General features: G+C 31.3%; 1 pseudogene; it reads left to right on the forward strand.

Moving 5' to 3' along the window:
* The window catches only part of LOC143642329 (cadherin-9-like), a 72623-nt pseudogene that overhangs the window by 35743 nt on the left and 18117 nt on the right, over positions 1–18763 (forward strand).

Raw genomic sequence — 18763 nt, forward strand, 5'->3', positions numbered from 1 at the left:
ATGTGGTTTCTGACACTTTTTTTTTGTTTTCCTGTTTCAAGAAATCAATACAAATTTACTCCTAATATGCATAAAGTATGTATAGCTTAAAAATTAAAGATAAATTAAAAATTTAATAAATATTATGTGTAGTTGTTTATTTTTATGAAAAATAATGACATAAAACCATGAAAAGATAAACTGTATTGCACCATTAATATCCTACCTAAAAGTATGTTGCTTAATCAAAGATTTACATTCAACATTTATGTAGACCAGAATTTTGATGGCTCCAGGTGATTTTCTTGTACATTAATTAGCCTAGCCAACTCAATAAAGTGAACTTTTCAGTTAATTCTACAATTTTTGCCAAATTGACAGACTTTCATAATTACATTATTCTCTATTTACCCATCCTTCTCAGTCATCTTTTTTCAATAATTTTCTTCATTTTCTTCTCCTCTTAAAGTAAAAGAACAGGTGATACAAAGATAAATATACAAAATACTTTTATAAATATTTTGAGGAATAATAATCACTGTTCAATAAAATATTATGGACTTTAGAGATTTCTAATATGTAATTTAATTTATTTCTGTTCTGATTTTTTCTATTAATTAATGATAGACAAATCCTTTTATTTATTTGAGAAGATAAATAAATTTTGCTATTTAAAAAGAGAATAATCGGGGCTGGGGATGTGGCTCAAGTGGTAGCTCGCTTGCCTGGCATGCGTGCGGCCCGGGTTCGATCCTCAGCACCACATACAAACAAAGATGTTGTGTCCGCCGAGAACTAAAATAAATAAATAAATATTAAAAAAAATAAAAATAAAAAAATAAAAAGAGAATAATCATTTGGTTTTCTTATGAATATACATGTATAAATATATGTGTGTGTGTTTGTGTGTGTGTGAGAGAGAGAAGAAATATACATTGAGTTATTTAAAATGGATATCTATGTTTTCCTAATTTATTTTACCTTTTAGTAGCATGGTTCATAATTATACTTAACTTGATGAACGTCAGGGTGGGGAGTAAAGTGTTACATTAGAAGTTGCCCTGAAAAGAAAATGTCAAAATGAGATATGCCAATTATTTATTTAGGGGAAAACAAAAAAGAGTGGAAAGTGTCTAAAGGTTAAAGATACATATGTAAACACCAGCTGTGAAAACAGGTAAAGGCTTCCTGAGAAATGAAATTAAACGAACAATGGAAAACAAAACAATTGGTATGTATGGGAGGCATAAAGGAGCAAAGTGGCAGAGCCTCCAGGATGAAGGGCCACATTATGGATGTTTGAATGAGGTAATAGACATCAGCAAATTATAATGACAATAATGTAAACACTATTTTAAAATATTGACATTAACCCTTTTCAATGGAGAAGGCTTAAATTATTAAATAAATAAGAAAGCAAAAGGATGTTCCCAATATAATACTTACATTTGCTTGAAACTAATCCTAGTTTGTAGGACTTTAAGTTCATGGTCATAAACACTATGCCTTGTTGGAGATTTTTAATTTCTAGTAAAATGTCTATATTTGTGATGTAGAAAAGTGAAATTTTTTTTGAAATAGAGCAAGAATAGAGGTAGCATGATCAGGAGACGACTGCAGTGATCTGGTGAAGTATGTTGTAGGAAAAGCCAGAGTATTAGCCAAGGAGGAAAAACAGATGAAGAAAGTATTTCAAAGAATGACAGATTACATATGATGATTATTTTAATAGGTTTAAAACAAAGAAGGATAAAAAAGGAAACAAGTTTCAAACTTCGGCTAACATAAAAAGTAGCATTTATATTAACAAACAATTCAAAGATGGATTTGGTCATGATGAATATGTAAGTTCAGAACAATAAGAATTGTGATGAATGTGGTGTAAGACTGCCCCAGAAGGGGAGACTAGTTAGGATTCCAGTCTTACTAAAATCTACAGTTTTAGCAATTTTGAAATAGCATTATTAGTTATTATTATTATTATTATTATTATTATTATTATTATTCCTGAATAGGTGAAGTGTTGTACCATTTAAATAACACCACACTTTCTCCATTGATTTTTTTGTAAATGACTTTATCACACAAGAAAAATGATAAGCCTGAGATGATGGATTGGTTAATTAGCCTGATTTAATTAATCTACAATTATTTACTCATTCTGCAATATACACATACATCAAAACATCATATCATAACCCACAATTTTTTAACATACACAATTATTATTTCTCAATTTGATTTTTAAAGAATTGCCAAAACTTTTAAAACTTTTACAAATCAAAGTTTCTTTGATTATAAAACTGTTTTAAATTTTCATTGGTGAGCTTTCTACATTAAGAAGTTATTTTATAGAAGGGTAGTTTGTGAAAGAAAATAATTTGTGAATAAATATTTATTTCTATTAAGACCTAAACTATATGGACAAAGAGGAAAGTCATGTTTTGTTTCACTTTAAATTTAAAATATCTACAAAATAATTTCCTCCAAGTGAGAACATTGTGATTGAAAAGGTACTCTTCAAAAGTGATACAAAAAATATGAGTTTGAAATTCTCTCTGACTGGCCTCCCTGTATACAGAGTTTGCAGTTTGACAATGTTATATTGCATTGTGATAAAATCAATTTAAAATTAAGTTATTCATCTTAAACTTAGCATTATGTCAAGTTCAGAAATTCCTTATACCATAACTTTGAGTTTCATTATTTTAAATATTACAATGATTACTTGATATTTAAAACTCGAGATCTGAGTTAATGGATTTTTTTTAATCTCTAGAGGTAACAAAGATTTCTTTGTAGTGTTCTACTTAAAAATATCTTTCAAATACTATGCATTGAAAGAGATACATTTATTTTCCTTTTTATTTCAATCTATCTTTGAATGATGTATAAATGAAATTGTTAAAAATATTTAGCAAAACAAAACCTGAAATGTTTAGTTTCCACTCAATGAAAATAAGACAGCATATTTGTAGTGATATTGTCTAGTTGATATGCCAAAGTTATTTTTACTCTAATAATGCATGTGTTTACAGAACTCTTCTTTTTTACCTCTTTGAAGCTTCATACTGACCAAGATAAAGGAGATGGAAATTTAAAATACATTTTAACAGGAGATGGGGCTGGCAGTCTGTTCATCATAGATGAAAATACAAGAGACATTCATGCTGCAAAGAAATTAGACAGAGAAGAAAAATCCCTCTACATTCTTCGAGCCAAGGCTATAGACCGAAAGACTGGTTGGCAGGTGGAACCATAATCAGAATTTATCATTAAAATTCATGATATCAATGACAATGAGCCAATATTTACAAAAGACTTATATACTGCCAGTGTTCCTGAAATGTCTGGAGTGGGTAGGTATTTCCTAGTCAACTAATCAGTATGTTTTTTAGCTAAATTATATGAGGATATGGTAATTATATGTGACCTCTTTCATGATAAGAGCTGTAACATAAAACTGCTATTTAGTGTAAACTTCCTATTTAGTTTCAATTACATGTACCTTAGAGTCTCTTATTACATAACAAGTTACTGAGAACAATTATTTCATTGCATTGTCATGGATACCTTCAGCTCTATTCAATTGTCACTCAAATGAGAGCAAGTAAAAGACATTTCTATGAGAAGGGAAAAGAATAATAGTTCAGGCAGTATTGGACAACTTTGCTTGCATTATTTTGAATTACAAAACCTAATGCTTGCATTTGACAGATTTCTTCTGAAGCATTATCTCATTTGATCTTTCAAAAAGCTTTTTTTTTTTAAGAAGCATGGGAAATAAAACTTTAAATCCCCATTCTGTTAATTAGCAATTCAGAATTCACAAAGATTTAGCAACTGGATTAGTATCAAATAACCTGGTAGCTTCATGGGCAGGATTCCAGGCTTTTTTTTTCTTGTTTTTTAGTTTATTTTTGTTCATGTTCCACTACTGAACAAAGGTTTATAAATGAAAATGAAAATAACTTTTTCTCTTATTACATCTGCGTAAGATTTTAAATTTAACTCATTAATATCCAAATATTGTATCTGAGTAACTACATTAAACACTATTCATGTAGAAGGTTTATATTTGTTAATAAGAGTAGACGCTTAAGTATAAAATATTTCTTAAAAATGATAAATCTTATAGTATACAAAATATACAAGCTGCATATGAGGATTTATAGTCTAAAGTACATATTTGATTTTATTATAGCTAGCATAACTTTCAATCTAAAATAACTTCTATGTAGGTAAAAAAATACTTGTACACATTTTTACTGAGGATTTTATGTAAAATACTTGTTAAACATGAGTATCTGGCAAGAAGAACCAAGAGTTTATAAAAAGTAATTTCCTCTAATGGCAAATAAGATCTCATTTATTTGAAAAAAGTGCTGTTCTATTGTTTTTGGGGGTATTTTCTCCAATAATATAAAAAGAAGTCCTGTGAAATCATAAAGCCTGGAATAAAACATGAGTGGATATGTTTTCTTTAATATTATTCTTATATCTGTTAGCCTGGTACAGTTCCTTGTATTGGTCTATAGTGTTTCATCACAAGGGTAATTTAGGTACACATCGTGGTCTTTTTATATTTCATATGAGAGTACATTTTAAATTATATTCCTCTTTAGTATTTAATTTACTATTGAATTGTTTTCAAGTGATGTGGTTTTTGATAATACTCTTTAAAATTTCTAAAACATTTTATATGCATGATATTTTAACAGATATTTTTACATTTTACAATACCAAAACTTATATTTTTCTTTCTTCAGAAATATTTAACATGTATAGGAAATTCAAAAGCATACAAAAGATAACATAAATATTGTAATATGAGAAAATTTGACTATAGTTGATTAAAATATAAATATACTTTAAAAATTTCCAAAGCATTACTTCACATTTTAAAACAGAATATCATGAGACTATTGATATTTAAATGTTAAAAAGCCTGTATTTTCTCCTGAATTTTATAGTGATATTTAATCTCTCACTCTATACATTCCTACCATCTGTCTGCCTAATCAGATTCTTCCTTATACAAGTATTCTAATCTAGATTATATTAAGTACATAAAGGCATCAAGATTGAACTAAGCATTTTGTATGTATGTGTGTGTGTGTGTGTGTGTGTATATATGTGTTTATATATATATTAAGTCTTCAATGACTCAGTTCTTCATAATACAAAATGTAAACTTTATGTGTGAATGGAGGCTTGTAGATTGTCTCATTCTAAAACAATTCCTGTATTTCATTTAGAGAAGATTAAGTTGTAAGCAGGGCAACCTCTGATCAGGCTTTAAAAATGAGAATTTTTTTACCATTGCCAATTACACTCCATGATAGGAATCCACAAAAACGTTACACAACAAGAAGTTATATGACTCTAATTGAAGCTAATTAATAAAAATTTAAAAATGTACATGAAAACAATTATACAGATAAATCCTGATTCTTTTTGTAGGGTATAGTTATTATTCTTTATTACTGACATTGGTGAATGTATTGCTTCTATGGTCCACTAATTGACTTTGTGTTTCTATTTTTTAATTATCTTATTATATAAAATATAGTATGTCAAAGGCACTATAATTTTGGTTTACATACTTTATTTTTTAAAAGAGAGAGTGGAGACAGAGAGAGAGAGAGAGAATTTTTAACATTTATTTTTTAGTTGTTAGGCAGGCACAACATCTTTGTTTGTATGTGGTGCTGAGGATCGAACTGGGGCCGCACGCATGCCAGGCGAGCGTGCTACTGCATGAGCCACATCCCCAGCCCTACATACTTTCTTTAATAAATATGTACACATGAGTCCAAAAGAATTAAGGTGCCTTGCCCAAAGTAAAAAGTCAGCTCATTGCTAGCCTAGACTGATAATGAAAACATAGTTTAATAGATTCAGAAGTAGCTGAACAATCTCACTGTCTATTTTCTTGCACTGTTAGTTATACTTGTCTAAAATGTAATTTGAAAATCTTCTATTTTATTAGAACCTGAGTAAGCACCCCTAAATAGCATTTTTAAATATACTATATTAAATCAAATGCCCCTCTCAAATTAAATCCAAATAAGAGTAAAGGGGAGAAACACTGTGTTTTTCAATATAATTTTAGGTACTATTATACACACTCATACACATAATGTCTAAGTAAAATGTAGATGTATTTATGACCTGAATTTATGTTGTTCTTTGTTGCAACTCTCATACCTTTTTTTATTTGATCTTTTTAGTTATACATCTCAGTAAAATGTATTTTGACATCTCATACCTACATGGAGTGTAACTTCCCATTCTTGTGGATGTTCATAATGTGGAGTTACACTGGTAATGCATATGTATATGTAACTTGGAAAATTATGTCTGATTCATTATACTGTCGTTCCCATTCCCATTCCCCTCCCTTTTTCCATTCCTCCTTGTGTAGTTCAGCGAAGCTCCACTCCTCCCTCCATCCTGCCTCTTGTGAGTCAGCATCTGCCTATCAGAGAGAATATTAGGCCTTTGTTTTTTTTGGGACTGGCTAATTTTGCTTAGCATGATATTCTCCTGTTCCATCCATTTACCAACAATTGCCAAATTTCATTCTTCTTTATGCCTGAGTAATATTCCATTGTGTTCCACATATATTTTTTATGAAAATAAAATAAAATAAAAGATGAACTCATCATAATTATTGCAAGTGAACATATTCTTTGTTTTTATTTGTACAAGTAAATAATTTTATGAAGGAAAATTAAGGGGTGATATCTAGGAACTTCTCAGACTATGTATTAACCATATTAAGAGTTTAAGCACATGTGTAATTAAATTAATATTTATATATATATATATATATATATGAAATAATAACTGACTTCCACTTTTATTTGCATTATATTAGTGATTTTTATTTAATCAGTGGGTTGACAAACTACAAATAGCTGAGGAGGAAATGAAGTTTAATAGAATGAAATAAAATCTCTCACCCTCCAAGGATTTCCTTCAGTCTGCATCTCCTTTACATTTGCTTTTCTTCTGAAAATATTTGTCACTTCCTTTCTCCCTCACCAATCATTGTCCTTAAATTTTCCCTCTATTTCTTTCAAAACCATATATCATATTACATTTTAGCTGTATAATTAACATACCCCATTTACTTAAATGTGCATGATTCTAATGATCTCATAAAATTTGAAATGTATTAACATCTTTTAAAAAAAAAAAAAAAAAATATATATATATATATATATATATATATATATATATATATATATATATATATATATTAGTTGTAGTTGGGCACAATACCTTCATTTTACTTATTTATTTTTATGTGGTGCTGAGGATCTAACCCAGGGATGCATATGTGCAAGGTGAGCGCTCTACCACTGAGCCACAACCTCAGCCTCTGCATTACCGTCTTCTGATTAAGCCTTTAAACTTGATAATAAACAAATACATGCAATTACAGGAAATGGGATGTACTCCTATTAAAATGTTAGTGTAAGTCCCTACATTTTCCTTTTTCCATTTCTTGTGGTCAGGTTGCTCTTGTATAAATTTGGTAGTTTGGATGCATATTTTCTCAAAGCCTGGATATTTCCCTAAATGCACTCTAAAAGATTTAGCCAGTCCTCCTCCTCACACTGGGTAATTTTCCAACCAGTAATTCCTCTATAGTTTTTGATAGAAATAACACAATCAACAACTTCTTCGGGTCCTATTTCAGTCCTTTTTTTTTTGAGGTTTACTTGCTCTGGATTCAATAACATATCCAATAATATCCATAACACTACACAGAACATTTGATAAAATATTTAGAAATATTTAGAATAGACTAGTTACGGCTAATTCTAGTCTTGCAATTCCCAGGTTTGAAATTTATATTGAACAAAAAACGGTTTTAATGTTTATGTATTGAATTCATGGGTTGTTTTAAACAGGTGCCATTGTACTGTCTAGAAATATCATCCCTATTTTTGCTGGTGCCCCCATGCCGTGAATATTTATGCAAGGGGCTCTCCCCATAGGTCCCCAAGTCAATGACTGTCTTAGCTGAAGGCATAGGCAGAGAGTTAACTTGGCCAGTACTATAAGAACATCCATGGAAGAGTGAATAGTTATTTCCTTCTTTTTTTCTCTAATCTTCATCACCTTATTGTCTCATAGGGCTGAGATAAATTCAATATGTTTTATACAGGAGTTTAGAGGAATGTCTTGGGACAGAATAGGACAAAAACCATGCTACCTGTCTTATTTTCCTTTGGTTCCTCCAGTTCATGGATCAGTTCTGTTCTTTTTTCCTTTATTTGATCTCACAAATTTTTTAATATCTCTCATATATATATATATATATATATATATATATATATATATATATATATATATAAATTGTAGGTGAGTTTGTGTACATGCACATTTGTGAGTGTATACACATATACATACAAACTTGTATATAAAAATATATAATATGCATTATGTAATATATAAGTGCAATATACATAAAGGGAAAAATAATTTCTTAAAAGTTTTATACAATATAAAAGGCCATATATATTTTTTCAATATTACCGTGTTTATTAAAGAAGACTAAAAGCAGTAGAGCAGTATATTCCTTTCCCAATACTGTTTGTGTTTAGCAGTTGAAAATTATTTTAAACTAGTAATTTTGATAATAGCTGAGTAAGCTTGTGCACAACTATTTTTCTATATTTTAGTTTATTCATAGCTGTACTTGGATTGATAGGTAGCTGGTTAGATACATAGATAGGTACATACATACTGCATAATACATTGATAGATATTTAGATATGAAATCTATACTCTGGTTCATTTACATTTGAAAAGTTAAGAGTTTCATTTTCTATTGAGTGAACTAGCTGAGTTAGTTGGAATTGTATTTTGAAATTCGAATCATGTTCAAAACTGTATATTGCAAATATAATTTTATTTCTGCCTATAAGGCATAGAAACAGAAAGTTCCCTTTTGTTTTATGGACAGAATGTATTCTATAAAGTGAGATAGCCTGAATTTGTTTAACTTCCCCTAATTTAGTTCATAAGCATAGAGGAGAACAACTAGCATTTTGGGGTTACATTGTGTGATATAAACATTTTTACTTTTATATTTCATCCATAAAGGTAATGCTTATGAATATTTCTTTTACCGCCAAATAAATGATTTTGCTTTTCCAAACACTTAATATAAAAATTATTATTTGATTAATTTTTAATATTTTTATGTGATTTTCTATTATGAGTTTAGCTTTTGTGTCTTGAATTTTCTTAGATATTAAACATTAGCTTTATATTAAAGAGAGGAATTAGCGAAGGGGTGCAATAAACATTTTTGATTCCATAACATATTTTCTGTTTAAAGAAAGATATTGTATACAAAATTCTTCTAAGAGTTTTCCAAAAATAGCAACATCAAAATCATGCTCAATTTTTTGAAATAAGAAATGTGATATTTAATTGTAACCTAGTCCTTGTCATATTTTCCCATGTTTTATATTCTTAATGCAAAAAAAAATGAGGAAAATTTTGAAAAATGAAATTTTGAAAAAGTAAGAGATATAATAGCCAAAGTGTATTTTACATTAACCTGTCTTCATAAATACATGCAAAATTAGTTTAACTATGCATCATTTTACTTTATTACTAAATAATGTTCACTGTTAAGAATCATTACATTTTTGTGGAAAAAGAAAAAACTATCCATCCCTTGTATACCAAAACAATTGGTGTTTTTTTTTTTTCTTAACTTGTTGGTATAAATAAAATGTTAGAGGCATGTCATTAGCATTTACCAGTTTCAAAAGCATACTTAACTATTAACAAGAATCTAAGGGATGCAATGTGAATATTATAGGGGTGTTCTAGTTTTTCAGTCACATGATGGGGGTGATTTGTATTCTCTAAACTTTCTTTTTTCTTAAGGCCAAGCATTTTTTTCACAAGCTTAAAGATCACACACCCATAAAATAGAACAAGCAAAACTTTTTCTCCATGAAAATATTATTTAAAAAGTGTGAAAATGTCGGGCTGGGGTTGTGACTCAGTTGTAGAGTGCTTGCCTAGCATGTGTGAGGCACTGGGTTGATCCTCAGAACCACATTAAAAAACTAAATAAATAAAATAAAGTTATTGTCTCCAATTATGACATATATATATATATATATATATATATATATATATATATATATATATATATATAAATAGTGAAAATGTACAGAAGATTGTTTTTACCTGTACCCATAGTGAAACATGAAAATGTTTACTTACAAAAAACAAAAGGGAAAAGTAGCACAGGAAATGTCCAAAACTTGATGAAGTAACTAATGGAATTTTCAACATATAAGCAAATCTTAGTAATTTATATTTCAATGATATCCAAATGTGAAAACATTTCTTATTTTAACTCACTTGTACTCACATATAATTAAACAAAAATTTAAATATAAATTAGAAAACAACTTAGATGAACTTTCAAAAATTACTGAGGAGAAAACTAGTTTAAACTTTTGGGTGAGGTTGGATAACTTTTCAATGATAAATCTTATAATTGACATGGATCTAGTGACTATGTAGTGTTTCCTGTCACAGGATGTATCAATTCCATTACAGATGAGGAGAGGTTTTAGTGGCTGAATTCAAGTTATCATTGTATGTGAATTAATTTAAGAAAACATAAACGACTGTTCCTGAATTAATTTTGGGGTACTATTGAAATGATTTGATGGGAAATGAGTTGTTAGTGTTAATCTCAATGGACATCATATTTATTTAATGAAATTTGCATAAGTATATGCATTCAAAATTGAGAGATATTCACTGCAATTTACTTAGAGAAGTTTATGAGTGAATAAGATATATGGTGTATTAGGATAGATGACAGAACCAATGAGGAATTCACTCAGTCCTCAAACATATTAATATCTGAGTAATAGAATTAAACTTGAAAAGTTGTGTATAATGTACTTAAAATGTTCTATAAAATCATTTCACACAGGGGAATCCATAGTAGGTTTCAGTTAAGATTTCAAAATTATTCTTTAATCTTTATAGCAATTGAGTTAAAAATATGTACATATTTTTATGTATATATACATTACAATGTATATATATATATATATATATATATATATATATATATATATATACACACACACACACACACACGTGTATGTATGTGAAACAATTAATATATTCCATTTGTTTATCTCCTAAAACTAATTTTTAAAGCACTTCTAGTTTTTAAAGGATTGGGATTTCTTACTAACCAAAAATAAAGAAATATTTGTAATATAAAGTTAAATAGATATCAGTATACATTTTTTAGAGAATTTTACTAAAATTTTTATTTTAGTCTTTATCAGTAAATACTACTAACTGCATTACTAAAAATTTTTGCATAGTACAAGTACACAAGTACATTTTTCCAATTTGGAAGTATTTACATGTTTATATTTGGGGGCTTTTTGTAGGTACATCTGTTATACAAGTGACTGCAACAGATGCAGACGATGCCAACTATGGAAATAGTGCCAAAGTGGTCTACAGTTTATTGCAAGGACAGCCATATTTTTCAGTGGACCCAGAGTCAGGTAAAACACTTGTGACATGGTATATTTCTCATTATATACATCTGGATGTACTGATTTCATGGAGAAAAAACCATGGGAAAAATCTTTCTGCTTTATGAGTTATGTTGAATTAATTGTGCATTGAAGGATATGCTTAATCACACTGCTGTTTTATCTATTTGCTATGATTAACTTATATAAAGTGAATCTTAAATAACTTAATTTTAAAAGCCAGTGGTTTAATTGTCTTTTTTTTTCAAAAGGCATAATAAAAACTTCATTACCAGAAGTGAGCAGAGAAAATCAAGAGCAGTACCAGGTGGTTATACAGGCCAGAGATATGGGTGGCCAGATGGGAGGCCTTTCTGGAACCACAACAGTGAACATCACTCTGACAGATGTAAACAACAATCCTCCTCGATTTCCACAGAGTAAGGAAGGTTTAGTGATCTCTTGTTGAAAAACTTGTCAAACGTACAATTATTTAAATCTAATGTTTGCACTATCAGTTCACTATTAATTTATGCAAACTATCAAATACAAAACCCATCCCTCTACTCACACACACACACAGAAGCACAATTTCTTTCAAACTGAGAGTGATGGGTATCATTTTCTTCATTGGGTAGGCAAAGGGTCAAAACAAGGACATGAGGTTCTTTTGCAGTTTGGGCTTTTTACTATCCTTTTCTACTTTTTGAAGTGTTGGAAAACGTCCCATGCTAAATTCTGAATGATCTTCCTGTTTGGAATGTGGTCTCTGCAGTTGGTCTGATTGGATCCTATTTATTTATTTATTTATTTATTTATTCATTCATTCATTCATTCATTCATTTAGTGGGTGCTGGGAGCCATCAGCCAAGTAGGTATGACAAATTCCTTGCCAGCTTACTCCCATGCTGTCTAGTGGAAGGACTTCTGAAAGGTGACCTTGCTCAAGGACCAGGGCAGGATCGTGTTTAGGGTGTTCCCCCTTTAGAATAGGGCATATCCTGCTGCTGAGTTCCTCTTGAGTTCTTAGGGTCAGACAGTATATTTTGGGAGACAGAAGCCCATGTGGTGTGGATTTGGGTAGAGAGTGGATTTGGGAGAGAGTGGATTTGGGCAGAGAACATGGATTCCCCCAGAACGTGTTTGTAGACGGCCGGTGTGAGTTCCGGGAATAAAGAATTGCTGTTTGAATCTACAAGCTGTGTGGAGACTCGTGATTTGTGCCCAGCCAGAGACTGCGGCATTTGGCGGTCCGTACGGGGGAACATCTGAAGACAAGGTAAGTAAAATTGTTCGCCCCTGAGGAAGAGCGAAAGAATGGGTGACCATTTCAAAAAACAATGTGTTCTTGTTCTGATTTATTTTGTTTTCATTTCAAGTTGCCTGTTCCTAGAACTTTCTCAGGCAAACTGGGGAAAATGGTTGACTCAAGGTTTAAAGTTGTTTACCTCCGAGGAAGATAAATTGTTAGAGAAAAAAGGCACCCCAGTAAGACCAAGAACAGCTAGGGCATATGTTGATACCATACAAAAATGCAGCCCATGGCTTTTAAACGAGAAGTTGTTAAATATATCAATGGGACCATCATGGTATCCTGTAGAAGGATTTTTCTTCAACAAGAAAGAGATGGCTAATTCTGTTTACTACGCTTGTCTAAGATCTTGGTTTTTACACACATCTGATTAATTTACAAAACTAAAGTGTTAAAATATCAACCACTAAATATGAAATCAAGTACTCTTTACTTATTAAGTTCCATAAGGTAATATATTTAATCATTATGTGTGTTTTCATAAATTGGTGAATGGAAAAATGTTTAATATTGCTTTGGTCTATGTCTTTGCTGAAACAAGGTTACTAAGTGTTAAGATTCTATCATGTGTAATTTATATACAAAGAGTATAAGAAGTTTCAGTTGGGTTTCAATTATAGTATTATAGTACCATAAAAAACATGAAAGTATTTCATCTTATTTAAGTGGAGTAATTTGTCTAGATCAGAAATTTTATAAGGGTTATTTCAGAATGTAAATTTATAAAAAGGGTTAATGGTTAAAAAAGAGATATAAAAAGATTCAAGATGTGAAAATATATTTTAATATAAAGGTTAAAAAAAAGAGAAATGTTTCTAGATGAGATAATCTCTGTGTGGTAAAGTAAAAAGTTGTAAAATGCCATTTAAAAAATTTTTGAGAAAACTAGACTTACTTTAAAAGCTTGAGAAAGGAAGAAAGAAAAAAAAAGGTATTTGTACATGGCAGATTGAGACAAAGCTTCTTAATGGAGTAAAAAAGGCCTTTGGTTGAAGGGCAGCCATGTAAACTAACATTAAAGTGATTTAAACAGAATCTAAGCCTCGTTTAAAAGAGTAAAGCTGTAGGTGGTGAAAAAGTACATTTAAAAGTACAGTATAGATGATAATTGGAAGGCTTTAAAAGGTTAATTTGAAGGTGGTTAAGATGCCTTCATGACGGAGGAAAGATTGCGTGATTCAAAGCCTAGTTAATCTTAAAAATTGGAAAGGGGTATATATCCCCCAAAGATAAACTTAAAATAACCCTTTTTACTCTAAACTTTTTAAATTTGGATTAATCAGTACTTAGTGCTACAGAAAGACATATGTATCCAAAAAATGTACATAAGACTAAAGTACTTTGGAAAGATATTCTAACAGGACAATGGAAAGATCCTGACCCAGTGATTTTCTGGAGTCGGGGTTCTGTTTGTTTTTCCGCAGGAGAACAGCAGCCGATTTGGATTCCAGAAAGACTAACTAAAACGATTTCTACAGATCGAAAAGAAGATGATTTGACTCAAATCCATAACAGCTGAAATCCAGAACTCCAGCTTGGCCATTCTTACATCTGCGACTGTGATTAACCAGGATGCTTTTTTCAATATATATTTTATTATTGCATTTTTCCACATCATAAGGTTCTATTTTTATTTTTTGAGCTCATACAAACCTAGGTTAATGTTTTTCTGATCAGTTTTATTTTTTGACTGTGGAGTTTTTAAACATTGCAATGGAGATTTCACCTAGGTAAAGCTACAAGGCCTTTATTATTGTCTTATGTATTGTACTCTTGTGTTTTGTGTTGTATGTCTGTGTGTGCATATGTTCATATTTCATATATGAGGAGCGCTCATGAGAAAATGGATCCAAATTATTTTTTTTTTATTCACGTGATTTAAATGGCTTAATTTAAATTAGGTAAACAACTGTTAAAGATTGTTTTTAAAGGTGGTTAACAGATCTGCTTGTTTACTAATTTAAATCAGGTAAACAGCTGTTAAGGATTGTTTTTTAAGGAAGTTAACAGATCTGTTTGTTTACTTTCACCTTTCCTTTTCATTATATTTAATAATTCTTTTCAGGATAATGTCTTTTTAGCATCATTGCCAGAATTCCTATCTTCATCCCAATGAATATAACTCAACAAGTATGCTCAATCAAGGAGTCAACTTACATTGGGAGGCAACGGACTTTGGGAGGAGATGGACAGATTGATAGATTCCTCCCCTTTGAACTGCTTACAGAACTTGCCTGGACTATGTAACTACGTTTAGTGCAGCAAATTGTGGTAATGCTGGCATATCTTTGCTGATGGTGTCACCAGTGATCTTTGCTGATGGTGTCACCAATGATGCGATTTTTCCAAAGGAACTGTCAATTGGCTTGGTGTCGTGGCATTTCTGTATCCTCCTCCCTTCTGCTAGTGATGGTCTAAAATTTGGGGGCCAATGGCTGTATGCTGGACCAGTAGTCAGTGACGGGTATGATCCAATTGCAGTGGTATCAACCTAAGACAGAAGGCTGACGCCTAAAGGTCAGTTGCCTAAAGGTCAGTTTTCCGATGATGGGTAAGAGCCATATGTTGAATTGGACAACCTACCAGGCGCGGTCCTTAAGCCACATTAACCTCACTCCCCCACTGGCACCAAGGCCAAATTTGGGGGCCAACAGAGGTGAGGCAAAGAACCTCACCCCCCCCACTGGTGCATAGACCTATCCACAAGTATGGCTGTATGCTGGACCGGTAGTCAGTGACGGGTATGATCCAGTTGCAGTGGTATCAACCTAAGACAGGAGGCTGACGCCTAAAGGTCAGTTTTCCAATGACGGGTAAGAGCCATATGTTGAACTGGACAACCTACCAGGCACGGTCCTTAAGCCACATTACTTGTTGTTTAATTAATCAGAAGGGGGGAGATGCTGGGAGCCATCAGCCAAGTAGGTATGACAAATTCCTTGCCAGCTTACTCCCATGCTGTCTAGTGGAAGGACTTCTGAAAGGTGACCTTGCTCAAGGACCAGGGCAGGATCATGTTTAGGGTGTTCCCCCTTTAGAATAGGGCGTATCCTGCTGCTGAGTTCCTCTTGAGTTCTTAGGGTCAGACAGTATATTTTGGGAGACAGAAGCCCATGCGGTGTGGATTTGGGTAGAGAGTGGATTTGGGAGAGAGTGGATTTGGGCAGAGAACATGGATTCCCCCAGAACGTGTTTGTAGACGGCCGGTGTGAGTTCAGGAATAAAGAATTGCTGTTTGAATCTACAAGCTGTGTGGAGACTCGTGATTTGTGCCCAGCCAGAGACTGCGGCAGTGGGAATTGAACTCAGAGGCACTCTGAGCCACTATCCCAGCCCTATTTTGTATTATCTTTAGAGACAGGGTCTCACTGAGTTGCTTAGTGCTTCACCATTGCTGAGACAGGCTTTGAACTTGTGATCCTTATTACTCAGCCTTCCCAGCCACTGGGATTACAGGCAGGTGCCCACGTGCCCAGCCCCTGACTAAATTCAAATTCTATGCCTCACACTGGTCTCTGTTGTCATGTGTGTGCATAAGCATTATAAGCCTTTGATAATTGATCCTAAGCAAAAATTTAAATTTTAACATCTCTGAAATAAAATGATTTATGAAAATGGCTTAAATTGGCCACATTCTATATTATTATAGTGAATTATAGAGTCATGACTTACCAAGGTTGTGTGTGATGGCATGTATTGATACTGACATTGTTAAACATGTGATGGCATACTAAAATTCAATAATGTCAATGCTGTTGAGTCATGAAGATTAAATTATTTAATTCCCTTTTGGTTGAAACAATTTTAGGATACACTTTAAAACATGGATATTTTGCATCTCTTGAGGTCCTACAAAAACACATTTCAATTATCTGATTAAAATTTTTGACTCTGCAGTGTGTAAAATGATAAAGAATTCTTCCTTAAAATTCTCAGTTGAGGTCCGATTTAAATTCATATTTATTTCAAACAATAAAATATTTTTTAGGTTGACAAAATGTGAAATATGTGATGCAACAGTTTTGGTGAACATATTCATATGATTAATTTTTAAAAGTGAATTTTGCTGAGAACATGAATAATAAGACCAGTAACAGAAACTTAAACATTGCATTAAATGTTAGTAGTGTTTACTAATAATTTTAATGTAAACTAAAATTGTAAATTGCCAAATTATTTAATGTCTTGCCACTTGGTAATTCTAAGATCTGTTAGAATCTTAACAAATATTTGAAACTATGATAGTACTAATAAAATGCTGAGGACTAGATCTTGAGCTGAAGGAATTACAGACAGGATTTTATATAATACAACAATCTTGTAATTCAAATGCTAGCATTTTCTTTTTCATTTTATAGATGAAAACATGGTTTCATTGTTTAGAAAATTTAAATACCTTGCACAGGAGGACAACTTAAACTCATACAGTGGACTTATAAGCTTATATTTTTAACTATCAAACACTGGAAAAAGAATAGACTATGAAGTCCGAGACAACTGGCATTTTCCTTTATCTAAATTTGGAGGATGATTTTCTTGAACCTGATCCTGAAGATAATTCCTACATTGTTATTTAGAGGAAAAATAAACTACTGTAGAGAGCATTTGACTATACTGTTCAACACATAAAAAATATTTTAAAAAGTATTTTTTTTACTTTAATTAATTTTTTTGGACGTCTTTCCTATTGATTCTTGAATACTTACAAACTAAAACACTTCCAGGAATGACAGAATGTGAGGTATTGAATGGGTGGGTCTACAGAAAACATAAACAAACAAACAAAACAAAATCTACTAAAAATACATTAAATTTGAAACAAATAAGCAAAAAATAAAAGTGAGGGGAGCATTAACATTGATCTCTGCAGAGTTGTTTTTCCATCCCTGATTTTAAAAAAAAAAGAAGAAACACGTATTTTTAAAACAATTGCATTGATGTAAAATATATGATAATGATTTTGAATCTCCATATAAGCAATAAATAGTTGGTTTTTATGTTCTTTTAAATAAATAATTTTAGATTCTAATATCACATTTCCCATCTGTAAGTAGCTTCCCAAAACTTATATTTCTTACTTACGAATTGTTTGCCTTTATATATTCTTCTCCTAACTAAATAAATCTATAAATTCTGACAGCTTAAAATTCAATAATATGGAAATCTCTTCCAATTTAAAATTAATTTATTTAAGTAAAAATGAGGAGAAATGACACAGTTTCATCATCTAAAAAGGAAATGCCAAAGCAGTGCTGATTTAATTTACAGGTACATATTAGTTTAGTTCTCCAGAGTCTGCACCTCTTGGAACCCATCTCAGAAGGATAAAAGCCAATGACCCTGACTTGGGGGAAAACGCTGAGGTGGAGTACAGCATTGCAGAAGGAGAGGGAGCGGACATGTTCGATGTCATCACTGACAAGGATACACAGGAAGGGATTATAACTGTCAAACAAGTGTCTTTTTGCTGTCTTCATTTTTCCCTTGAGTGCTCTTTAGTTTATTCTTGCTTCTCAGTAAAAGAAGGAAAGTCTTGGATTTATTTTTCTGTATCTTTTATATGCTGTCTACCTTTCACGTAAGTGGGAATAGTTGTGATTTCACTTCAAATAAGTAAAGCATCTTTATCATTCACACTTATACAGTGGTTTGAAAGCTCAATTGCTTGCATTTGTAGTATACAGCCATCAAACTAAGTTAATACTAAAAGTACGTGTTTAATCTCTTCTTATGGGAGAAAAAATAAGCATGTAGCTATCACTGTTATTTCACACAGTTTTTAAAATGTTCTAATTTTAGCTGTAATGGTTTATATAAATAAATAAAAGATAAAAATGATATGTGTTTTATGTTGATTATATTAATTCTTAATGCATTTTAGGGAAATATTTTGAAACTTTACATGGAATAATGT

Source organism: Callospermophilus lateralis, chromosome 11, assembly GCF_048772815.1.
Source record: "Callospermophilus lateralis isolate mCalLat2 chromosome 11, mCalLat2.hap1, whole genome shotgun sequence".
NCBI classification, from domain to species: Eukaryota; Metazoa; Chordata; class Mammalia; order Rodentia; family Sciuridae; genus Callospermophilus; species Callospermophilus lateralis.